Raw genomic sequence first — 25,983 nt, forward strand, 5'->3', positions numbered from 1 at the left:
CCTTTTCTTTTTTCCTCCCCTCTCACAAACCATGGATACGCGAACCCCTTACTCGCAGTTAACGAGGCTTGTCATTGATTTTAAATCTATGGATATGTGAAACCGCGAATAATAGAACTGTGGATGAGAAGGTTCTCCTGTACTTATATATTTGCCCATCTTATGGAAATAGCTTTAAAAAAACAACAACACTTATTTAGATGTTGGACTTTCCCCCCACAAAGGCCATGATGTTGGATTGCTACTCATCATTTATCAAATTACATTATACCCATCATAAGCCTTTATGATACAAATATTTATCTTTTGGTGTGAACTGCTTTGAAAACATTTTGTTTAAAAACAGTATATAAATATTTGTAATAATCATTTTGATATAGGGCAATTTTTGGGTTGGAGGGTTTATCTGAACTTGAGAGATAGTATGTGGTGACACGTAAGAACATAGGAAGCTGTCTTGTAATGAGTCAGAACATTGGTCCATCTAGCTCAGTATTGTCTAAACAGACAAGGTTTTCAAGTCTCTCTCAGCCCTATCTTGGAGATGCCTGGAAGGGAACTTGGAACCTTCTGCATGCAAGCATGCAAATGATCTTCCCAGAACAGTCCCACCCCTAAGAGGAATGTCTTACAGTGCTCACACATCTCAAAAGCTGTCTTAAAGCAATGCACCATAATACACTGCAGGATTTAAACTGGATGGATGGATACGCATTCACAAACACACAGACACACACACCACTTCTTTGTATTCTTTAACATGTATTTTTATGGTGGTCTATGACTGTAATAAAGGATGACGACGACACACCACTTCTTGTTTTTCTTGGCTTCAAGGGGTCTTCTGAGCTCATATGATGTCAACTGATGGAAATTCTCATCAGGAGAAGAATGTGCTAAAGGGCTGAATTAGCAACGGGGATGAACAATCAAGAAGTTTCACTTTGTCAATTGCTGGAAGCATTTATTTTTCTATGTAAAGTGGCCCCAATCCAATTGAAGGCACATGAAACAACTAACCACCTCAATTGTTATCCGAATCCAAAGACTCAACTCCTTAGTTCAAGAGAGCTCAGATGCTCACTGTAGCTCACAGGAACAGGGTGAGTACCTATTCAACATTGGCTGACCATTTTGCAGACTCCTCGTGGATAGGCCAAGATAGCTGAGGCTGCAACATACTAAGGGCAGCCTCTGGACTGAACAAGACCATTCCACTCATTGTTTTGACCACAATGATCTCTTTCTAGAGAGTGGTCACCGCATGTCTGACCTGTCCTGCTTCTCACAGCAGGTGGGGGCTCACATCTCAAGGTACACACACACACACACACACACACACACACACACACACAGAATATCAAGGGGACTGAACTAGGCTGCCATATCTAACTAGTGTTTTTTGAAGTGGAGAGAATGTTGGAGGAGGCAGCCATCATGCAGACCCTCACCTGCAGTCTGCGGCCTGGAGAGATACAAACTGAGGATACATCAAGATAGGAAATGAGGGTCTGAAGGCAGATGGTGCAGGAACCTCACTCAAGCTATGCCCTGCATGATAACCTAGCACTGAGTGCCGGCACATTAAAAAGGTGAGATATAAGTGTACTAAATAATAATACTTGCTGTTATACAGTGGGGGGAGGGGTTAGAGCATTTAAAACATTTCACACAGATTTCACATTTCACATAGGCAGCTGCCATATACAGAGTCAGACCATTGGTCATCTAGCTCAGTATTGTCTCCTACACAGTGGGTTCTCCAAGTTTGCAGGGAGGAATCTTTCTCAGCTCTATCCTGGCAATGCTAGGGAGGGAACTTAGAACCTAGATGCTCTTCCCAGAGTGGCTCCATCCCCTAAGGGGAATATATTACAGTGCTCACATGTAGTCTCCCTTTCATATGCAACCAGGGTGGACCCTGCTTAGCTAAGGGGACAGGTCATGCTTGCTACCACAAGATTGGCTCTCCTCCCACTACCTGAAAGGTAGGCTAGTATTCTGATTTCTGTATTGTGGATGGGGCTGAGAGTGAGGGAATAGCTTACTGTAGGTCATTAACTGAGCCCATAGCAAAAGTAAAATTTGAACCCAGGACTTCACAGCTTCCTGGGTAATGTATTGCACCACTGTTTTTATGAGTGCCCTCTCACTTTCTGCAAAACACGAGTAAAAAGGTGTCAGGCATAATAGTAAGAGGACCACAGGCTCCTAGATCCTGCGAGAGCTTGAGCCTTCCATTCAACAGTGGTTGGCTCTCACTAATGAGATACAGTGCTGACAATTATGAAGCCTGAAAGCCTAGCATCTTGGGCTTCCATTCAAACCCTGAAGAGATGTCAAATGGCCAGCTGGATTTGAACATGATTCTTGGGACTTGGGGACAGGGTAGACTGGGCCTCCGGCGGAAGTTCCATCCGGCGTCCTATCACGCGCGCGCGCGCCCAAGGCCCCAGTTGGGCTGGGACTTTGCCGAGAGAGGAGCTCTGTTTGCAAGCTCCTCTCTTTTTCAGAAAAAAATGTGGTGGCAGTATTTAACTTTTGGCCCTAATCCGCTCGCGGGGGGGGGCGGCGGGGGCGGCTGGTTTCCAGCGCCCCAATTACACTGTAGAATACGGGCGCTGGAGGGGGCAAAGAGGCGGGAGGGGTTAGCAAGCCCTCCCCGCCCTAAAAGAAAGGCCTCCCTTCGGTGCCGGTCCGGACTGCTCCGGACCACGCACATCTCTACTCCTCACGAGTCGCCATGGTGCAGAGCTGCGCCATGGCGACTCACAATCGCCAAAATGAGGTTAGCGGATCACTTGCTCTGCTAACCTCATTTAAGGGGAGGGCCACCACCAAGGTTGCCAACATGTTTGACCTGTCTCTCAGATCCAGATAAAAACCATAATCAGAATACAAAATTGCACATCTCATGGTATTGATTGTGCTTCCACATATGCACAAGACACAGATGGACAATTGCTTTGTTGAGACATCAGATCTCAGGAATGCCTCTGCGTGTGTTCAATTGGTAGCGATAAAACAATTCTATTGCATTTCAGACAAGTGTTGAGCTTTCATGTAAACTTCCTTTACGATGAAATATCTTAGTCTTCCAAAAGTTGAAGAGGTAGGTAGCAGACATGTTTATTAGAAGACTTCAGCTCAACAATGGTATTTGAGGATTTGTTCTGATAATACTGAAATCTGAATTCAAGGTTCTCAGCTTCTCAAATTCCTTGTAGAAACTTAAGATCTATATTTTATTCTTGGCTGCTTTAGTCACTCACTTATTTACGTATTTAATTTATATCCAGTTCTATCGTGATTAATACCTGTAGTTTTTGGAAGAATCAAGTAAAATATTGACTTTAACACCTTTGCCTTTGAAATTAATGGATCCAGTTAACTAGAGTTATGCCTCAATGTGTATGAAGTTTGAAATCATATTTCTAGAATTTGGTTCTGTCAAGCACCATGGGGAGAATCTAGCTGTTTAAGAACATGGGGGATAGAATGTGTAGGTGGATCTGTCATTTAGAAAAGGGGAGAGAGATGACAGAACTGCAACTGAAAGTACAGTCAGTTTGAAAACATGGCTTACAACGAGTGTAACCTTGGGAACTGACACTGAGATATGACATGGAGCACCAAGAGATGTCAGAGTCACTGAAAAATGCAGTCAAAAGAAGTTAAATGACACACTCGGAGCAACTATAAACTTCTCAGAAGGAGCAGTTAAGAGAATTTAATAGACAATTAAAGAGATACAGAAAGGAAGCCAGAAGAGAGAGCAAAGAAAAACTCAAAGAAGGACATAGGAGCCCCCCCCTTAAATTTAAACAGGCATGGGGGCTATAAATGGATGTCTATAACCCCATGTGAAACATTCAACCTCAAAAGGTTTTTAAAGAATTATACAAAAGACCATCCTGAGATTACCCCAAATTCATTTGTAATTTTACTGAGCCATCTTCATATTACATCAGTTTTATTATGCAGATGCTGAAAAATAAAAGCAATAAATTAAATCAAGCCAATCTTGCAATACTTATTAAAAATAAATCAAACAAAATGAGTGATACAGCACCTTCAGAATCTAGTCATCTTTACATGGAGAGTGCATGTTATCTGATTAGTTGACTGTAGTAATAATAACAAAGTAAATTTGTTATGTTTATTTACTTCTAGCTCATCATAAAGGCATACTGTTAACTTGTCTATATTCTGTTTAATATGTCAAATGATAATTCATTTTAATTATGAGGTTTTCATCAAGAACAAACTAATACCAGTGAGAAATCTGATTTTGTCTAATACATATTATTTTTGTCATTTACTCAGTAACTGTCAACACACAGTACTATAGAAGTTGTTAACTAGAATTACTGGTGTTTAATTTAGATGTGTCTGCCATAAACACTCTTTTAATAGACACTCACTTGGTTTAAACTCTAGTCTTATACCATCAAGTAGAGTTCAATCTCTCTATATCAGGCCTGCTCAACCTCGGCCCTCCTGCAGATGTTGGCCTACAATTCCCATAATCCCTGGCTATTGGCTGCTGTGGCTGAGAATTATGGGAGTTGTAGTCCAAAAACAGCTGGGGGGGGGCCTAAGTTGAGCAGGCCTGCTCTATATCCACATGGGAAAAGATACTATATATTGCTAGTACTGTATGTTGTGATTTGAAAGGGAGATGCATATGCATGGAGAAAAAAGTGTGGATAGCTATTTTAGACTAGTAGTGGTGACTGTTGATTATTGACCTTATGACCAACATAAGACCAACACAGTCCACTAACCATGTATTTTGGTTTGCCAGCTGCTTGCCAGCTTCTCTTTTTTTTGCATGTAAGAAAAACAGGTGCATGACTGAATCCCTTTGGGATGGGGAGGGTCTAATTTGGAATGGCTGATTGGCTGCGTTTGGCTTGGAGATGGGTCACAAGTTGTGTAGGCCTGCCCTACCACATGCATCACTAGATCAGTGCAGTCAGCTTCCATTGATTAAACTTGCATCCAAGTCTGCATGATTAGAATAGCACAGCACTAGTCACTTGGAAGTGTTTGGGGTGTAATTCAGAGGAGAACAAAACAAAGTAAAACACTTTTCTTGCAGTCCAAACATTTAGTCGGTTCCGCTGGCATTCTGCTTTTTCAATGAAAGGCTTGTTTTCTCATTACTTCAACCATTATGATTTCAAGGCAAGTTAATATAAATGATATAAAATAATTAGCCCTCTCGAACTAACCAATGTAACAAATATTTGCTTGAAGGCAAATATTTCAATCAGGGGCGTAGCTAAGGGAGTTCTTGCTTGTGTTCATCCCTCTCTCTGGCAGCCCCCCAGAGTGAGGGAGATAATGAAGAAAATAGGGTGGGAGGGCGCGAGAGGGCCTTCAGGAGCTGGGGCCCCGTGTTCTTTGAACCCTTTCTCTCAGTTATAGCTACGTCCCTGATTTCAATGTCTTTGACTAACACTGCAGATTGAGGGATATAAATTTTGGCTGTGTTCCATACTTTTTATGAACAACTTTCAAAATTCCCAAATCTCTGCAGTTCTTGGTATGCAGATAGATCTTACCCCATCCTGGTTCATGAACACTGGCTGACACTCCCTGCAGTGCTCCAACAATGGAAAGGAGCCTTGTGAGAATGCAAAGAGCTTGGAAACTAGTTGCATCTCTTCTTTTGTCCACAACCCAGCAGTAGCGAAATGGCTGCTTCCCCCTTCAGGGACCATTCACTTGCAGGGAAGTGTCCCTGAGGGAGGCAAAAGCAGTGAAAACTGTTCCTCCCACACCCTCTGCTGCAGCAGGCTGCAGAGGAAAGAAGAATTGGAACTAGTTTCCTATCTCTTTGCGATCCCGCAGGGTTCTTTGCACCGCAAGAGCACTGTAGGGAATGTCAGACAATGTTTTTATTATCTAATTGGGCTAAATTAATAAAATAAAATAGGATGGGTGTGTGTAGATTATTAGAGCAATTAATTTCCTTTCATTTTTGAATTGGAATTGTATTTTTAAAATTCATCATCACCTCTTCCTAAGTTTATATTTTACTGCCCGGCTACACGTCCCTGTCCCCTTTACCAAGCTTGGCTGGGCTTACTGGGGCTGGCCTCAGAGCAGGGACAGGGAGGGGGTTGAGCATCACACTGTGCCTCCTCCGTCCCAGGCTGCTTGCTCCTTGTGTCTTCCCCTCTCCGGGGGCCCCTGACACTCTCCACGAGCCAGCCTCTTATTCCTGGCCGGCTCCTTCTATGGCTCCACACAGGCGATGCATCGCCCGTCCCCAATTATGGGGCCAATGCCCCTCTTTATCCCCTGTAATTGTCTACCCTTTACAGCTGCTGCCAATGTCTCTCCCCTTTCTCCCTCCTCAGACCCCCTCCCTTCGGGAACTGTGCCGCTGATGTTATCCTTGCACGCTTCCCCTTCAGCTCTTTCAGGGCTCCGCCCCTCCTCCGCTGGAGCAGAGTCCCTGCCTGTTGGCTGCCTTTCCTCCAATTCTCCCCGGCTGCCACCTGTCCCTGTCTCCTTGGGCCCCCTCACACTCCATCCTCAGGGGTAAGGACAGCCAGCCTCACCAGATATTTACCAAATTATTAACAAGAAGAATTGGCTGCCCTAGGTTAATCACTTGATGAGGCTCTACACAAGATTGGTATGTAGAGCCTTACCGGGCTCTGCAGGGAGAGCAGGCTTAGCCTGCTCTCCCCGCAGATGAGCAGAGAGCCGATCCAAGCACCCACACAATTACCAGCTCTGTCACGGAGCCAATAAGGGTGGTGGGGATCAGGGGCCAACTGGCCCCCGAAAGTTCCAGGATGCCCGACACAAGCGCATGGTGCATCCTGGGGTGACCCCTGAGAATGGGAGACTTGTGTTAGCCTCCTGGTCAGGGGTCTCCTTGTGAGTCGCCGTGGCACATAGATGTGCACTGTGTCTCACAACCAAAAAACCCAGGTTAACGGAGTGCTTGATCTATTAACTCGGTTTAAGGGAAGGGGGAATTAGGTGGGCTTGAAACCGTGGAATCACTGGCTTGCCTGCAAGCCCAGCGGTTCTTACAATCCACAGAAACCGGTCTGGGCTCCCTTAGCCCGGTTTCTGTGGATCGTGGAAATAGCTTCATTGTATTCTATTCAGTATCTTATTTTTTGTTTGTTTAGAAGTTTATCGCAGTGGGGATCCTGTAGAGGATGTGGGAGGAGGAGTCAGAAAGGAAAAGGGAAGGGAAGGAGAAGGAGAAAATGAAGTTTCCGAATAAACTTAGTTATATCTACATAATATTACTTTTGTTTATGAGGGAAGTAGCTATAAAACTTCACTTTAACACAAAACTATCCATTTGTAGTAGTCATCTTGCACAGATGACACTCTTTAGGTGATATTTAAGCATGTTCTACAGTTGTTTATGAGTTCTGCTGCTTATAGTAAGAGTTTTATCTCTAGGATAATTGCTGTTTCTTTTACAATGGAAGTTTCACTTGAATTGTCCTGAGACAAATAAAACAGTAATAGACTGAGATTAGTGGAATAAAGTAAAAAATGTTCCAGACATCCCTTTTTACTTTCTGAAACAGAAGTCATTTGCATGGCTAAGATTGTAACAAGAAGCATAGATATCTGAAATATAAAAACATCCCATTGAGAAGTTAGAAAAACCTCTACAGTTGTTTCTCCAATACCACTCCCATCATTAGAGGTCAAACCAGCATAAGAGATGCCCTAAATTAACACAACTAGTAGATGTCATACCTCATATTCCTGCCAGACTCTCACTCACCAAAAGTACCCAGCTGGTGTGCAGACATGAAGGCTCATCTGTTCTAAACATACCCACAAGATAACATGTGACCTGACCCTATGAATTTCTCCCCTTTTCACATCCCTGTTTGAGATGGGCCAGAAATATTCATGCAGAACTTTTAGTGGTAGGGATAATACACACTCTCTTGGCATGTGGGCATGTGTAGAATGCTGCCCTCCACCCCAGCATCTGAGAAATTTCATTTGCCTTATAGAAACTGATTTGGCTTTCCTTGAAAATTATCAGATGTTCTGAATTTGAATTTTGCTTTTTTGAAATTTGCCAAGTGCCATGATGATTACTTCAACTGCACACATTTCAACTCTGTCATGCTGAGGTTAGATGAGTCAGTCCCCGCTGAGCATAGGCTTGTGATGACATAGTTGTATAACAGCACCATTATGTGGCCAGATCCTGATTTGTCACTACACACTCACATTTTAGCCCTTCTCCATTAACCCACCATCAGAAGCCCTTGCTTTGGATAAAATATGGTCACACAATGGAGAAATTTGGCTGGGACTGCAAAGTGAAGTAATCAGACATTTGCTTCATGATGACACTATGAACAGAATCTACTCAACTCACATGTCAAATTAGCAGACTGGCTGGGAGCATTCACCCCTCATTGTGACCCTTTTATAGAACCCAAAGAACAGATAAGAGCACAATGCTGCCTTTTTTGGTATCAATGCATTATGCCTCTTCTAAATGTGGCTGTAATTGCATCGCATGCTCATTAACAGCTGACACACCATTCTAACAAAATGTTGAACACAAATCATACAGATAATTCATCTTTGCTCTAACTTTATATGGCCAGTTAGTATGTGTCACAAGTCACCTAAAGTGGCGCAGCAGGGAAATGCTTGAGTAACAAGCAGAAGGTTGCCGGTTCGAATCCCCGGTGGTACTATATCCAGCAGCAGCGATATAGGAAGATGCTGAAAGGCATCATCTCATACAGCATGGGAGGAGGCAATGGTAAACCCCTCCTGTATTCTACCAAAGAAAACCACAAGGCTCTGTGGGCACCAGGAGCTGAAATTGACAGCACACTTCACCTTTAGTATGTGTCGCAACATCCATTAAAATATAGACATCAGTATGAATTCTTTCCCATTGCTAAAATGAGTTTATCCTACTAGGACACTCTTTAATTGATTGATTGATAGATTAAGTGCTGTCGAGTTGGTGTCGACTCTTAGTGACCACAACCTACCTCACAGGCTTGTTGTGAGGAGAAACATAGCTATGTACCCCACTCTGTTTCGTTCTTCTTTCGAAAGAGCAAAATAGATAGATAGATAGATAGATAGATAGATAGATAGATAGATAGATAGATAGATAGATAGATTCTCTCCAGGATGATCTGTCTTCAACTTGGCCTTTAAGGTCTCTCAGTGGTGCATTCATTGCTGTCATAATTGAGTCCATCCACCTTGCTGCTGGTCTTCCTCTTCTTCCCTTTCCTTCAATTATTTCCAAATTTTCCAGTCCAGCAGATCCCCATACTGATAGTTTGGTGGGGTAGGGAAGAAGAATATTTTGACAAAAAGAAACCCCATATGCCTTCCATTCTAAACCCTATAACCCCCCCAACACACACAAAAAAGGAAGAGTGACCTGATATACATGTTCAGCTAAGATTGAATAAATACCCTAGAAATCTGCATGAAATCACATGGAAGTGGACCCATAATACCCAGTCCACAATAGATAAAACTGAACAACCATTTTATGAAGCTTTATATCTGCCTTTTTATAGAATAAAAATGATTAAGACTTGAAAAGACCTATTTGAATACTGCAATTGCCTGCATCAAAGACTAGGGTTTTTTGATGTTAGAAATTGGGGGCCCATCTTCCTGCACAACATGTATTTTTAAGGGGGCCATCTTAAATTTAGAGTAGTTTACAGTTCAGTAGGCTTGTGCATTTCGATTCGGGTACAAAACGTTTTGTGCCCGCAAATGGCAATTTCGGAGGTTTTGTAACCAAAACAAAATCAAGAATTAAAAAACAGATTTTTGTTTCCAAATCGAAATGACTGTGTTTCGGACAGAATGCTTTGTTCTTCGGAAAAGCATTGCAATTCAAATTGACTTCTCTGACTCTCTCCACTCCAGCTGAGGCACTGAGTGATTAGCAGAAGATAAGATATGCAAAAACTTTTGAGCATGAATCGTTTAGTTAAGTGTTGTATTCAGCGTGATTGAAATGCAAACTGACCTTGCAAAGGGATTTGGAAGACAGCATTTTGAGACAGAAATACCCAAATATCTTTGGGAGCTCAATGCAATTCCAAAGCTCTTGCTAAAAGCCATGGTATAAATTGTGTGGAGAAGCTTTTTGAGAAGCTGGTTAGGAAAGTTCTGAAATTACACAGGTGTTTCTTTCCAACAGTTTAGAAAGAATCTCTTTACTTGTTCAGGGGTATTTTGAAGAGCTATTTTGTTTTTCTTCTGATTTTTATGAGTTATAGTGGTGTCTAAGTTTTGATACCCAAGTTGAGCAGTCTAATGTAATTTAGGCCACAGTGCAATTTGATGGGACATGATGTCTAAGCCAGGGGTTCACAACTTTTGCCATTACAGGGACAGGTCATCCACATGGGACTACAGGAGACAAAAGGAGCGGGGGGGGGAATACACCTGTCAATCTATTGACATCCCCAGGAATCTTAGTTGCTTCTCTCTTTCTTGTAACCATGATCCATGGTTTTGCACTTTCTTAAATGCAGTGATGATAAATCTCAACAATTCTGAACAGTAGGCTGATTTGTTTGGGCTACAGCTCACTCCAGTTCAGTTAAATGAACATTTGAAGCTGCTCCATAGTACCAAGGCAGTTTTATTTTATTTTATTACATTTTATATCCCGCTCTTCCTCCAAGGAGCCCAGAGCGGTGTACTACATACTTAGGTTTCTCCTCACAACAATCCTGTGAAGTAAGTTAGGCTGAGAGAAGTGAATGGCCCAGAGTCACCCAGCTAGTATCATGGCTGAATGGGGATTTGAACTCGGGTCTCCCCAGTCCTAGTCTAGCACTCCAACCACTACACCACGCTGGCTCATTGGTCTATCTTGCTATCTCAAATGACTTGTGGTCACTGTTCCATGGGGAGGGAGTGTTTTTATTGAAAGATTGCTTGAATCCACAAATGGGTTGTGCTGTTGTGCTAGTGCCGCAAGTGGACAGGTTCCCACCCACTGCAAAATTCTCAAAAAACTGTGCCAAAAAATTAAGTGTTGTTGTTCATTATTCTCTTCACGCTTTCAACTTGTTTATGTGGGGCTTCAGGGGCAAAACAGTGCATTGGGTGGCAGTGCCCCAAGGGTGGTGCACCCAGATTACAAATAGGGCAAAGGGCTGATTTGTTAGGAATTTTTGAGGTTTACACATCTTTAAGATTTTCCCCCCATAGGGAATAATGGAGGTTTCAGCAGCCCCATAACTCCACCTGGGGGGCACTGGGATGGCCCAAAGCGAGTGGTGGTGTAGTGCACAGAGGGTGCCAACCAACCTCCTGGATTGCTAACCCATTGGGGTACTGGGCTTTGTTGTTTCTGAGGTGTTGAGTTTAGATTCTCTGGTAGCAAATGAGATTTTTAATGAAAAACCATGAATCTACTCTCTTATGCTACTAGAGAATCTACTCTCAGAACACCTCTAGAACAACAAAACCCTGTACTTCATGGGCTGGCAACCCATGTGGGTGGTTGGCACCCTATGTGCACTACACTGCCACTTGCTCTGGGCCACCCCAGTGCCCCTCAAGTGGAGTTATGGGACTGCAGAAACCTCCATTATACCCTACAAGGAAAATCTGAAAGACACAAAACTTCATTAATTCTTTAAAAATCAGCCCTTTGTCAAATTCCTCAGAAAAAAATGTGGTAGCTTCCTTGCACCAACTGGGCACTACCACCAACCACACTCCACTCTGGGCCACCCCTTCCCCCACCCCGCGTGAAGCTATACTTTTCTTATAACCTCCATCATACCCTATGGAGAAAATCTGAAAGACGCGCAAACTTCAAAAATTCACCAAAAATCAGCAGTTTGCCCAATTCCTTTGAAATTTTTGTGGTAGCTTCCATTCATTGGGCACTATAACGCCCACCCACTCTTTTGACCACATGACCCATTTTTTAATCTGAATTAATTTGGATTCAGATTTGGATTAATTTGGATACAAAACAAAACTGGGGTGATTCAGAAGGCTTAATTTCAGACAAAATACAAAATGGCATTGATTCGGATTTGGTACAAATCGAAACAGAAAAAATACAAGACACACAACCCTACAATTCAGGTAAATATGGTATATGCAAATTTAAAACTGCATCGGATTTCAGCAGATGCAAATCAGTCTCTGTACCCAAGCCTCTTCAGGTCTGCCTCCATGTCTGTCTGACTCCCTGTTCAGTCCCATGACTGACCCCACTTTGCTCCCCTTACCTGAACCAGTTGGGATCCAAATTCTTCCACCTTGTGCTCCTCCTCTGGATCTTTGTATGGATTCCTCTCTCTCTCTCAACCCAATTTTGTTCTGATCAGGGGTGTAGCAAGGTTGGAGTGGGCCCAGAGACAAGATTTTAAAATGCCCCCCCCCAAAGTCCAGGGCCTCCGCACACCCCAGGCCCCCAAGGATTTAAGTCTGATATTCCAAAATAAGTATGCTGCCTGGAAATACATTTCACTGAATACACACACACACGTCACAATATATAGTGATATACATTGAGTACTATACATTTGTTTTACTTTTAATGCCTAGAACACACTAGAAAGATGAATTATTAAAATGGGCCCCTCGCTGCAGATTAGCAAAGGAGACTTTCAACCATGCAGGGTGAGCCTATGTTTGTTTTCTCAGAATTCTGAACAAATTCAGTCAAGTTTGATTGCAGGAGGTTTTTCACAGGAGGCTTTTAAAGCCCTTTAAGACACATCTCCTCTGGAATGGAGGTGCTGCATTCACATGTTGGCCAGATTTACCCTGAAGTCCCTGCAAGTTATTGGGGAGCAGTTCACACACAAGAAAAATAAAATAAAAGCACCACACATGCTTCACAGTTCTCACTCAGACCTTCTGGGTTGCAAAACAACTTGAACATAAGTGCATTTATAAATGAATGAATGAATAAATAAAATTAATAAAATACTGTTCCAGAAGTTTTTGCAATTTTCTGCCATGAAACAAGCCACTTATAGGACTTTTTAGATAGTTTTTTTTAAGTCAGCAAATTTTCCAAGCTGTTTCAAAATAAATATTCAGAGACTTCTCAGTCCCTCCTCCCCCACCCCCATATCTAAGCCCTATGGCAAGCAGATCCCTATATATGGGGGCGGGGCGGGAAAGGTAACCACAAAAAGGAGTTCACACTCTACCTGGCAAATGCTGGTCTGGGTTGAGAAGGGCAGCAAGGGGTCTTCTGCTGCAGAGAACACTCTGGCTGCCTCCTCCTTCCTGGCTTGCTTGGGCCCTACTCGAGTTCAGGCTTCACTGCGGCCTACACGGAGGCCTCCGTGGAAGCCCCGCCCACCCACCGATCAGCTGAGAGGCGGGAGAAAAGGAGCTCTTTGCAGCTTGCCTGGTGCTTCGATTGCGGGCCAGCAGAACAAGCAGGAGAGACGGCGAAGAGGTCAAGTGGCTGAGAGGCTATGGGGCTGGGCAGGGGGCAATGGGGAGTCACATGAGGTGCCTCTGGGGTGCCCCTCCAGGCAGTGGGGCCCCCAGACAACTGTCTCCCCTTGCCCTATCATTGTTACGCGCCTGGTTCTGATGTTGTCTGCCCTGTATTCCCCCATCGTCCTTTCCCCGCCTCCCTTCTCCTACTCCATATCATATATACTTAGTGCAATATATATTTAGTAAAGGGAGCCCCTTTAAGTGGTCATTTAAATAGCCCATGTAACTAAAAGTAGAGATTAAGCAATGGTGTCCAAACATATGTTTCATTTTGCATGTTCTGTAACACCTGGGAATTCCCCACATGTCCAAATGATGATTTAAAAGCCTTACTCTGTATTAAATAAAATAATATTTTATTTGGATTTAAGTCTGTGGTTGTCAAGTGCTTCTGGGGAACTGCCTGCTATATAACCATGTCTTGGGTCCCAAGAAGGGTACAAGAGCAGCCCCTCATAACACCAATAAAAAATGGATGAATAGGTCTTTGAGTAAATCATTCACTTGGAGAGACTCTGTAAGAACAGTAACTAAGTTTGGTATGCATATACTAAGAAGCATCCGCCAGGAAATTAAAAACATAAACCAAGAAATTCCCCAACAGAGCAATCTTCCCCCTCAAGCACAAAAACCATTTACCACCAGTGATTAAACTAGCCCCAAAGATTAGAACTTCGTGATTAGGTAAACCTTGAACGATGAGTCTGACACCCAAAAGTGATCTCTATCCTTAGGTGATTCAGCTTATCTGAATCTCCCAGAAACAATCAATCACTAAATCACAGTACCAAAAAAAGATCTTCTCGAGCTATGTCCCAAATGTTCAATCTTTAGGGTACTAAACGCTTCCCTTAGAGTTAATATTTTGTGTAGTTTGCCCACCTGCCCATGGATCTATCTATATTTCGTTCATCAGCTGTTCCCATGGATCCAGATTGTCCTAATTCTCATTGCCCCAGTGGGATGGATAGTTGGGGAACTATCCACACACACCCTGAAAAGCCCAGATAGAGTTCGTATTCTGTCGGTGAGTCCCAGAAATTCCCAAGCTTGTGAATCTCTGAGCCGAATTAACTATCTTTTGAGCAGCTCAATTCCTCATAAGCTGCCAAACCTAACTGCTTGGAGATTCCCTCACCAAGCAGATCTCCCATCCTATTGCTCCAAAACAAGGCAAAGTTGCAAGACAAGTATACATAGTCCTTTCCCACAACTGTCCACTTTAGAATAGGGACTATTCTATCTTCTACCAGTAAAGCAGAGCCCCCGGGAACCCCTTAATTCATTTTTCTCTGGTCTACGCATGGTGGCTGCCAGTGACAAAGACATTTGGGTATATCAGATACTATCTCTGTGGGAGCAAAACCCCATGCAGGCCGTTTGACAAATGAACAGCTTAGTGGAGATCCATATTTGCAAATTGGTTTCTTCAACTATGCTAAAAAGAATTGACTTAAACCCTCCAAATATCCCCATCCAGACTCCACTGGCTATCCACTTCAATTATAACAAAACCAGGAGCCTAGCTATTCTGTGCTCCCTGCCTCACAAAATCTAGCCTGCCCTCACGCTTTCAGTGCAACATGCAGCCACTGCCAAGTTCAGCCACCTGATTCACCTGCAAAAACAGCTGCATTGCATTAATGTGTTCTGCTCCCTCCTCCTTTTCTAACCAGCCTGTTCTTCTGATTTGCAGTTCCTTGTGTCATTTAATTTCCCACTTGTCTCAGGAACCATTCCCATGTAGCATTGCCACATTAAGCAGCTAGTGTAACATCAAGGCAACTTGCTAGGAGTCACAACTCTATGGTTACTCCATTCATTTCAATGAGCATTATTGAAAGCATTGCTTTTCTGTATTATACATACAAGCAAGTTTAATCTCTTAAATTCCCCATGTTTATACTTTGGTTTGCCAGCATTACAATTGGTTATCTATTTTATGGATTTCACAAATCGGATTGTACAGTTTGATTGTCATTCAATCAATGCTTAGTATTTTGCATCAGAAACTAGTGGTTTCACCTTTGTACAGTTCCCACATCAGTGCCCAGGTTAGCCCTCACTGTAAAGTTCCTGCTGTAAAGCACAGTAAAAACTGTATATGTGTCTTGCCCTAAATGTCTTAACATAAAACAAAAATCCATGTTTGACTAGATTTGTCCATTTCCATATTCCAGTAACCAATTCGCTAATAAGGGCTTAGTGCTAGGTGAATGAAACTGTCCTGCCAAACCCTAATTATCTAGTACACTTTGCCTAGGAATTGTGTCAATATGACCTGGTTAATGCAGTAACCAAGGAGCATCCTTGTCTGAGCAATTCTGCTGCAACTGGGAGCAGCCAGACTGGTCTCTGGGGTAACCTGGAGAGACCATACTATGCCTGTTTTAAAACAGTTGCACTGGCTGCCGATATGTTTCCAGGCAAAAATACAAAGTGCTGCTTATTACCTTTAAAGCCCTGAATGGCTTGGGTCTGGGCTACCTTAGAGAGCACCTTACATAGGAACATAGGAAGCTGCCATATACTGAGTCAGACCATTGGTCTATCTAGCTCAGTATTGTCTTCACAGACTGGCAGCAGCTTCTCCAAGGTCGCAGGCAGGAATCTCTCTCAGCCCTATCTTGGAGAAGCCAGGGAGGGAACTTGGAACTGAGATGCTCTTCCCAGAGCAGCTTCATCCCCTGAGGGTACTCACACTTCTTGTCTCCCATTCATATGCAACCAGGGTAGACCCTGCTTAGCTAAGGGGACAAGTCATTCTTGCTACCACAAGACCAGCATTGAGGTCATCTGGAGAGGTCTGTCTTTTGTTACCACCAGTATGTCTGGTGTTGACTTGGAACCTGGCCTTCTCTGTAGCTGCTCCTGGCCTATGGAATGCACTGCCGGCAGATATCCACCGTTTAGGCTCGCTGTCGGCCTTTAAGACAGCCCTAAAAACGTACTTGTTTGGCCTTAAATTGTTTTTAAATATTTCAATTGGTTTAAAATGGTTTTGAATTGTTTTGAAATAATTTTTATATTGTTTTAAGCAGTGTGTTTTAAATGAATGGCTTGGGTTCGATGTATCTTAGAGAGCGCCTTCTTTTACATGATCCCCACCGCACATTAAGGTCATCTGAGGAGGTCCGTCTCCAGTTACCACTGGTTCGTTTGGTGGAGACTCAGAGGCGGGCCTTCTCTGTAGCTGCTCCCGGGCTGTAGAATGCACTCCCAGCAGAAATTCGTAATCTTAATTCCTTACTGACCTTCAAGAGAGCCCTTAAAACCCACTGTTTGGCCTGGCCTTTCAGGGTTTTTAATTAGTTTTAATTGTTTTAATGTTAACCTTGTTTTCAGGGTTTTAATTGTTCTGATAGTTTTTAAGATGTTTTTAAATTAGTGTTCATATTTATACTTCTGTTTTAATTGTTATTGGTTTTTGTTTTTAATTGTAAACTGCCTTGAGCCATTTCGGAAGAGCGGTATAAAAATCGAATAAATAAATAAATGATAAATGGCATTTGTTTTTATGTCTTTTTAAACTTGTTGTGCACCACCCAGAGCCTTAAAATTTTGGATGGGGTAGTCTAATGTAATAAATAAATAAATAAATAAATAAATAAATAAATAAATAAATAAATCCTAGTTTCAGCAGGGCTTCCGGAGTAGTATAAATGTCCATTGGATTATTCCTGCAGACAGAATGAGCCTACCACTATTGAAACAAAAATGTTTGAGCCAGATATCCATGGCTTGAACAGGATACAGGGATGTTCATGAAGGCAGGAGGTGGGGGAAATGAATTAATACTGTGTTACTTTCCCTTCTGCCGCATCTCTGGAGCACCTTTAGCACACTATGGGCATTTGTGCATTCTGCAGTGTTCTTTACTCTACCTGCTTGATGTCAAATTGATGCTTCTCCAAGTGTATAAATAAATCTACTGTATACACCAGCCACATCCAGTGTTGAAACAATACCTGGAAGGGAGCAGATCATGATCTTTATTCATCTATTCAGGAATGAAGGAGATTATATGGAGCAGACTACAGTGATCTGCTTGTAGGAAAAAGTTGATCTGAATTGCTACTGATACACAGACTGATTTGAACAGGCCCACTGAGCATTATTCATTAATGCACTACTGTTTACCCTCTCTTGCAGATCATTAATGAGAATGACAAACAATGCAAGAGCTGACCCAGAAGCACAGTAGAGTGAGCTCCTGAATATTTGATGCGGATGACCTCCTGTGGCACTGGAGTAAGCAGTAAGCATTCACACTAATGTCAGAGATCTGTGACATTACAATCTAAACTCTTTGCAAAGGACTGAATGTTTGGTGCTCTCAGTGAATGATTCAAAATAAATTGACTGGTTTACATGCCGTCTTCAAGGTTTATTTATTTGGTAGCAAGGTACAAAAGGATTTTAGCTATTCCCCCCACTCAGCCCGCAATAGCTTTGTCCCATCCTTAGGATGAGGGAGCATAAGACAGCTGGGTGAAGCTGTATTAGTGTGGTTGCATTCCTGGCTGGAGGGAGGTGTTTGCAAGTGTTAGCTGATAGGGATGTGTGATTTGGATTTTGGTGTTTTGATTCAGATCCAAACTGAAACACCACCAATTCATTTTGGGGTCCGAATCTGACCCATCCGAATCATCCCAGATTCGATTCGGATGCAAATTAATCTGAATCTGAATCAATTTGGCTCAAGAAAATGGGTCCCAGGGCCAAAAGAGTGGGATGGGGCGGTAGTGCCTAATGGGTAGAGGCTACCACCCAAATTGCAGAGGGATTGGGCAAAGGGCTTATTTTTGGTGAATTGTTGAAGTTTTAGGTCTTTGGGGCAGATTTGGGGCATAAAGTGGGATTTGGGGCAGAAGAGTGGGGTGGGGTGGTAGTGCCTAATGGGTGGAGACTACAGCCCAAATTTCAGAGGGATTGGGCAAAGGGCTGATTGTTGGTGAATTGTTGAAGTTTACACATCTTTAAAGCCCCCCCCCCAAGGTATAATGGAGGTGTATCACTTCATATTGGGGGGAAGGGGTGGCCTAGAGTGGTGTGGGGTTGGTGGTAGTGCCCAAAGGGGGGCGAGGAAGCTACCATAATTTTTTCAAAGGATTTGGGCAGAGGGCTGATTTTTGGTGATTTGTTGAAGTTTACGCATCTCTTTAAGATTTTTCTCCATAGGGAATCATGGAGGTTTCAGCAGCCCCATAACTGCACTTGGGGGGTGCTGGGGTGGCCCAGAGCGAGTGGTAGTGTAGTGCACATAGGGTGCCAACCACCCCCATGGGTTTCTAACCCATGGTGTACAGGTTCTGTTGTTTCTGAGGTGTTCTGAGTGTAGATTCTTTGGTAGCAAATGAGATTTTCAATACAAACCATGAATCCACTCTCATTTGTCCTAGCAACATAGGAAGTTGCTTTATACTGATCCAGACGCTTGGTCCATCTAGCTCACTACATTGACGGGCAGCAGCTCTCCCATCCCTACCTGGAGATGCTGCCAGGGACTGAACCTGGGACTTTCTGCATGCAGAACAGATAGGAACATAGGAAGCTGCCATATACTGAGTCAGACCATTGGTCTGTCTAGCTCAGTATTGTCTTCACAGACTGGCAGCGGCTTCTTCAAGGTTGCAGGCAGGAATCTCTCTCAACCCTATCTTGGAGAAGCCAGGGAGGGAACTTGGAACCGAGATGCTCTTCCCAGAGCGGCTACATCCTCTGAGGGGAATGTCTTACAGTGCTCACACTTCTAGTCTCCCATTCATATGCAACCAGGGTGAACACTGCTTAGCTAAGGGGACAAGTCATTAGGGGTGTGCAATTCGGGAATTCGGTGATTCGGTTTGGGACCCGAACCAAATCACCCCTGTTCTGTTTTGTGCCCGAATATGGGCCACCCGAATCACCCTTGATTCGGTTCGGATTCGGATTTAATCCGAAACTGAATCTGAATCGATTCGGGGGTAAAAAAGGGGCCCAGGGGCAAAATATTGGGGTGGGGTGGTAGTGCCAAATGGGTGGAGTCTACCACCCCAATTTCAGGGGAATTGGGCAAAGGGCTGATTTTTGGGGATTTTTTGAAATTTTAGTGACTTTGGGGCAGTTCGGGGGCATAGCATGGGGCAGAATAGTGGGGTGGGGTGGAAGTTTTTTCTGAGGTGTGAATTCTCATTCTATCATAGCAAATGAGATTTTTTTCAATTAGACAACTCTTATGACCCCACTTTCACTTTTTCACACTTACTATGAATATGAGGAAGTAATCAATTTAGCACACTTCACCTTATGAAGACAAACCTCAGAATTCACCAAAATTCACCCCTCTGCCCAATCACTCTTAAATTGGGGATGGGTGGTAGCCTCCACCCATTAGGCACTATCTACCAGCCCACCCCACTCCTTTGGGGCAGATCCACTTTCTGCCCCCAATCTGCCCCAAAGACACCAAAACTTCAAATATTCCCAAAATATCAGGCCTCTGCCCAATCCCCCTGAAATTGGGGTGGTAGCCTCCACCCATTAGGCACTACCACCCCACCACACTATTTTGGGGCAGATACACTTTCTGCCCCCAAACTGCCCCAAAGTCACTAAAACTTCAAAAATTCTCAAAAAATCAGCCCTTTGTCCAATCCCCATGAAATTGGGGTGGTAGCCTCCACCCATTAGGCACTACCACCCCACCCCACTATTCTGCCACAGTCCCCACTTTCTGCCCCAATCTGCCCCAAAGACATGAAAACTTCAGAAATTCCCCAAAAATCAGCCCTTTGCCCAATCCCCCTGAAATTGGGGTGGTAGCCTGCACCCATTAGGCACTACCACCCCACCCCACTATTCTTCCCCAGTCCCCACTTTCTGCCCCAATCTGCCCCAATCTGCCCCAAAGGCATGAAAACTTCATAAATTTCCCAAAAATCAGCCCTTTGCCCAATCCCCCCGAAATTGGGGTGGTAGCCTGCACCCATTAGGCACTACCACCCCACCCCACTCTTTTTGCCCAGATCCCATGCTATGCCCCCGAACTGCCCCAAAGTCACTAAAACTTCAAAAAATCCCCCCAAATCAACCATGAACTGAATCACCCGAATTTTTCATGCCCGAAATTCGGGTGATTCGGCTCGGGCCCGAAAAATATCGGGGGACATCGGGGGTGATTCGGTTCAGCCCCGAATCACCCGAAATTGCTCGTTTCGGGCACAGATCGTTCTGTGCCCGAAATTTTTTGCACATCCCTACAAGTCATGTTTGCTACCACAAGACCAGCTCTCCTCTCAGATGCTCTGCCACTGAGCACAGACCCATCTCCTATGAAAGCTTCACTTAAGAATACTAACTCTGTGGCTCCACCTACTGTTTGCAAAAGGAACCAGAAGTTGGATAGGAAACCATGACTGCACTTCCCTCAATTCACTCACCTGAATCTGCTGTGCTTTTTTCTCACTCACTCTTTTCTTGGGCTGAGTAATCAACAAGAAGCACCCTAAAGTCATAGCCAGCAAGTCTAACTTGGCACATTGCTTTGCAATCCCAGGGACAGGAAATCTATGGGGAGGGGATTTTTAAACAAACTTTTCCAACACTTCTATAGGTTAACAGGGAGCCCACAGTAAAACGAAGGAAGAGGAAACATAAAGTAGAAACGAGAAAAGCAAAAACAAAATGTGGTGAATCCTACAGGAAAGGGGAGAATGAAAATAGGCGAGAAAGGGAACCATCAGTATCCTAATTATAGATATAGGTGTCAATGTAAGGGGGTGGGATTGGGTAGCACTGTTTTACAGTGGTTCCATTCCTACCTCTCTGGTAGATTCCAGATGGTGTCACTTGGAGACTGTTGCTCTGAAAAGCGAGAGCTAATGTGTGGGGTTCCACAAGGATCCATTGCTTTTTAACATCTATATGAAACCACTGGGAGAGATCATCAGGAAGTTTGGTCTGGGATGCTATCAATATGATGATGACACCTAGATCTATTTCTCTATACCAACTTGATCATGAAATGGCATGACTCCCCTAAGTGCCTACCTGGAGGTGATATTGGGCTGGATGAGGGATAACAGGCTGAAGTTGAATCCAAACAAGATGGAGGTACCGTCTGTAGGGGGTTGGGATCCGAGAGATGGTTTAGATCTGCCTGTTCTGGATGGGGTTACGCTCCCCCTAAAAGATCAGGTTTGTAGTCTGGAAGTGCTCCTTGATCCTAAACTCTCCTTGGTTTCTCAGGTTGAGGCTGTGGCTGGGAGTGCTTTTATCAGCTTCGGTATAGATATAGATATAGATATAGATATAGATATAGATATAGATATAGATATAGATATAGATATTCCTTCAAGGAGCCCAGGGCAGTGTACTACATACTTACAGTAAGTTTCTCCTCACAACAACCCTGTGAAGTAGGTTAGACTGAGAGAGAAGTGACTTGCCCAGAGTCACCCAGCAAGTATCATGGCTGAATGGGGATTTCAGCTCTGGTATCCCCAATCCTAGTCTAGCACTCTAACCACTACACCACACTGGCTCTCAGATACACCAGATACGTCCATGTCTGGAGACAAATCAACCTAAAACAGTGGTACATATGCTGGTAACCTCTAGACCAGTGATCTCAAACTTGGGTCCTCAGGTGTTATTGGACTTCAACTCCCATAATCCCCAGCCTCAGTGGCCTTTGGTTGGGGATTATGGGAGTTGAAGTCCAATAACACCTGAGGACCCAAGTTTGAGAATCACTGCTCTAGACTTTACTACTGTAATGTACTCTACATTGGGCTGCCTTTGCACATAAGTCGGAAACTACAATTGATATAGAATGCGGCAGCCAGATTGGTCTCTGGATTTACCCAAAAGGACCATATAACACTGATTGTAAAAGAACTGCATTGGCTGCCAATATGTTTCTGAACGAAATACAAAGTGCTGGTTATTATCTATAAAGCCCTTAACAGCTTAGGTACAGGGTACTTAAAAGAGCGCCTTCTCTGTCGTGAACCCCATTGCCTATTAAGATCATCTGAAGAGGTCTGGTTACGGTTTCCGCCAACTCATTTGGTGGCAACTTGCGACCGGGCCTTTTCTGTGGCTGCCCCAGGACTTTGGAATGTGCTCCCTGCTGAAATAAGAGCATCTCCTTCTCTGTATTTTTTTTTGGGGGGGGAGGACCCTGAAGACATACCTATATCCCCAGGCTTTTAAATGAAATCTAATCTTTTTTAAATTTAATGTGTTTTCATCTATTGTGATTTTTATCTGTTATGAATTTTAAACGTTTTATATTTTACTAGTATTTTTAAGCCCGTTAAAATAACGGGCTCTAGTTGGGTTACGTTTTTCCCCTCTCTGCGGCCGGCCCGGACCCGCCGCCGCTAGAAAGCGCAACAGCAGCAGCAGCAGAAGCAGCAGAGCCCCGCCGGAGGGAGGTAGCGGTGGCCGCCGCGAAGAAGCCCCTTGAGGGTTGCCCCTGGAGGAGGAGGAGTAAGGAGGAGGAGCGGGGCAGGCGCGCGCAGGGCCACTTCCCCGGGGACGGCGGCGATGGCCAGGCGCCCAGAGCAGCAGCAGCATTTACGGCTCGCCCTGCTGAGCTGCTGCCTGCGCCTCCCTCCCTAGGCTGGTCGTGAGGAGGAACTGCAGCTGCTGCAGCTGCTGCTACCAGGGGAGGGCGGGTGGAGCTCTTCTCCTCCGCGAGCCACCGGTCCCTGCTTCTGCCTGCCAGCGCTTGGCAGTCTGCCGGCGGCTCTTCCCGCGGTGGTTTCAGGTGGGGTTGTCCTCTTCCCCTCGCCCAGCTTCGGCGGTGCGGCCAGGCCTCAGCCGTGGCTCCGCCGCCGCCTCGGCCGGCTTCCTCCGCCGCCTCTCCCCCCGGCTTCGGAGGCGCGGCCAGGCCTCGGCCATGGCTCCACCGCCGCCTCGGCCAGCTTCCCCTGCTGCCTCCTCCTCCTGCCTGGCTTCGGCGGCGGCCGCTTCTCTTCGGCCGCCGCTTCTCCTTCTCCAACATGGCCACCGTGTCTCTGTGGCCGTATCTTTCTCGGACGTTCTGGGCATGCGCTCTGCGCATGCCCAGAATGGCCGAGAAAGACACGGCCGCAGAGACACAGGCGCACACTCAAGCCTTTTATTATAGAGGATATTATTTTTTAATCTAGAGATTTCTATACTAGGTAGTATAGAAAAGAAAGAAAGAAAGAAAGAAAGAAAGAAAGAAAGAAAGAAAGAAAGAAAGAAAGAAAGAAAGAAAGAGTATGTCTCTTTGCACAGCAAAGGAGGACAGATCCCTGCCATGAGGGGCTCACAATTTAAAATCTGACACAGGGCAAGCAACATAGGAAGTGGAGGGAGATGCGGCAGAGTCGAGTAACATTTTGTAGCTCTGTGTTCTTCATTGTTATTAGTGGCACCCATCAAGTGGCTGCTACTTAAAATGTTTGGCACCCTAATTGTTTACTGGGCCTATATGAAGCTTCGGCCACAGCAGTCATTGGGGACCAGTTTACAGCTCTGGTGGCTGTCTGTGCCCTGTTGAGCCTCTCAGGGTCTGTTCTCCAGCTGTGACCATTTTTGTGGATTTTTAAATGCAGCCTCTTAGATGGTCAGCACCACAGAGAGCCATGGCACTTTCATTCTGCAATGAAGAGGGTATAAAAACCCTCTGGAGAATTTCTAGGTAGATGCCAGCTGTTCCGTCTGACTGGAGTACCTTAAAGACCCTTTGATCATTGCCTGTGGCCATACTTCCTGCAAGGTCTGCATCACCCTCTGGTGGGAGGAGCTGAACCGTGACTTCCTGTGCCCCATCTGCCACATTCCACCATGCTGAAGCTCAACTGGCAGCTGGGCAACATGGTAGAGATAGCCAAGCAGCTGCAGGTCTCCAACAAGTACAACGTGCAGGATGAGAAGTTGTGTGAGAAAAGGTGCTCAACCTTTTCTCCAGGGAGGAGCAGGAGGCACTTTTCTTGGTGTGAAAAATCCCTCACCAGCACTGCTCTAACATGGTCATGGTCCCTGGATGACATTCCCCTGCAGAACAGGGGGTAATGGCAATAGTGCCTGGAGCCCCTAGAACAAAAGCTGTAGGGCATGGCCCACCACAGATCCCAGGATGAGGAAATGCTCAGTGAGGGAGCTCAAGAGAAAGGCTGAGAATCGGCATCTGCAAGATTGAGGAGCTGCATCAGTTCCTGAAGGAGGAACAAGAAGTGCTGTTGTGGTGGTTAGAGATCATGGAGAATGAAGTACTGTCTGGGGAAGCTGGAGCATGTTTCACCCCCAGCTCAATGGAGATCAGATTTGACTCTTTGGCCTGTATCTCTTCACATCTTTCAAGTGTATTCTTCACATCCTCGAGCATCTCCATGCCTGACTGCAGATACTTCTCCATTTCCATGATGAGGCTCTTGTAGGAGACCCGCTGCTCCAACAGCTCAGCCACCTTATCCTTCAGCTCCTGCAGAATCTTTTTTTGCACAAAATCTTCAAGAGGCTGATGGGAGATTTGACCCTTGACCCCCAAACCATGCCACCCCAACCTAGTGCTCTCCGAGGATTGCAAGAGTGTCAACTTTGTAGAGCAGCACCTTCAAGAGCTGCCCAAGAGCCCCAAGGCTCTTCACCATCCAGGGGTGTAACTACCATTAGGCAAGGGGAGGCGGCTGCCTGGGGACCCCCACGCCTCAAGGGGTCCCCCAGAGGCAAGTCACATGTGAAGTGAGTGTGTGTGTATCAGCGAGGGGCCCATTTTAAAATTTTGTCTCTGGGCCCACTCCAGCCTCGTTACGCCCGTCACCATCTATTCTTGCAACTTAGCATGGATAAGCTTCACCTTAAGCCGCTGCTACTGGGATGTGGAAGTGGGTGAAAAGACCCACTGGGTCCTGGGGGGTCTTCAATGACTCTGTAAACTGTAAAGTGGAGACAACCTCCTTTATTGAGCCTGGCTATTGTCAGGTATTCAATGGGGACAAGTACTCAGCCACCATCACCCCATTCACCCCCATCAATGTCACCATCAGATCCAAGCAAGTGGACATCTTTCCGGACAATGAGGCTGGCAAGTTGTCCTCCTACAATGTAATGAACTGCTCCCATATCTACACTTTTACTGACAATTTCACTGAGAAGTGTTGACCTTTCTTCCACCCAGGGATCCATGCTAGGCGTAATAATGCTGCCTTCTTCCTCCTTCAATCTCCCACAGGCCGGGAATGACAATTGTGAACCAGGCCCCCTGCTAGGATTATTCCCAGAACACACAAGGACTTCTAATGAAGGGTGGGAGAAGACCTGGGGTCAAACCAATGTCATCCCTAACTCGGGGGTGGGGGTGGAAGGCACAAGGAGAAAACAAATAGAGGCTCTTTCCATCTCTCTCTAAATGAATAAATAAAGTCAAAATGTTCACTCCAGTTCATGGGTGGTTCTAGCTCTTTAGCAATGGTGTGAATCTTTTCCCCCAACAGGTGGGTATCTTGTAAAAAGGATAAGTCT

General features: G+C 44.8%; 1 long non-coding RNA gene and 1 pseudogene across 1 annotated transcript in view; both read left to right on the plus strand.

Annotated features, from left to right (window-relative positions):
• The window catches only part of LOC128328099 (uncharacterized), a 40,698-nt gene extending 22,884 nt beyond the window's left edge, over positions 1-17,814 (plus strand). Inside the window, exons 4-5 of the long non-coding RNA XR_008309009.1 lie at positions 838-1,103; positions 17,653-17,814. This is a non-coding gene — a long non-coding RNA (uncharacterized LOC128328099). The remainder of the gene's footprint in view (positions 1-837; positions 1,104-17,652) is intronic.
• Positions 17,815-24,306: 6,492 nt separating this feature from the next.
• LOC128327425 (E3 ubiquitin-protein ligase TRIM39-like) lies at positions 24,307-25,704 on the plus strand (annotated as a pseudogene).
• The last annotated feature ends 279 nt before the right edge of the window (positions 25,705-25,983 follow it).

This window comes from Hemicordylus capensis, chromosome 5 (genome assembly GCF_027244095.1).
Source record: "Hemicordylus capensis ecotype Gifberg chromosome 5, rHemCap1.1.pri, whole genome shotgun sequence".
Lineage (NCBI taxonomy): Eukaryota > Metazoa > Chordata > Lepidosauria > Squamata > Cordylidae > Hemicordylus > Hemicordylus capensis.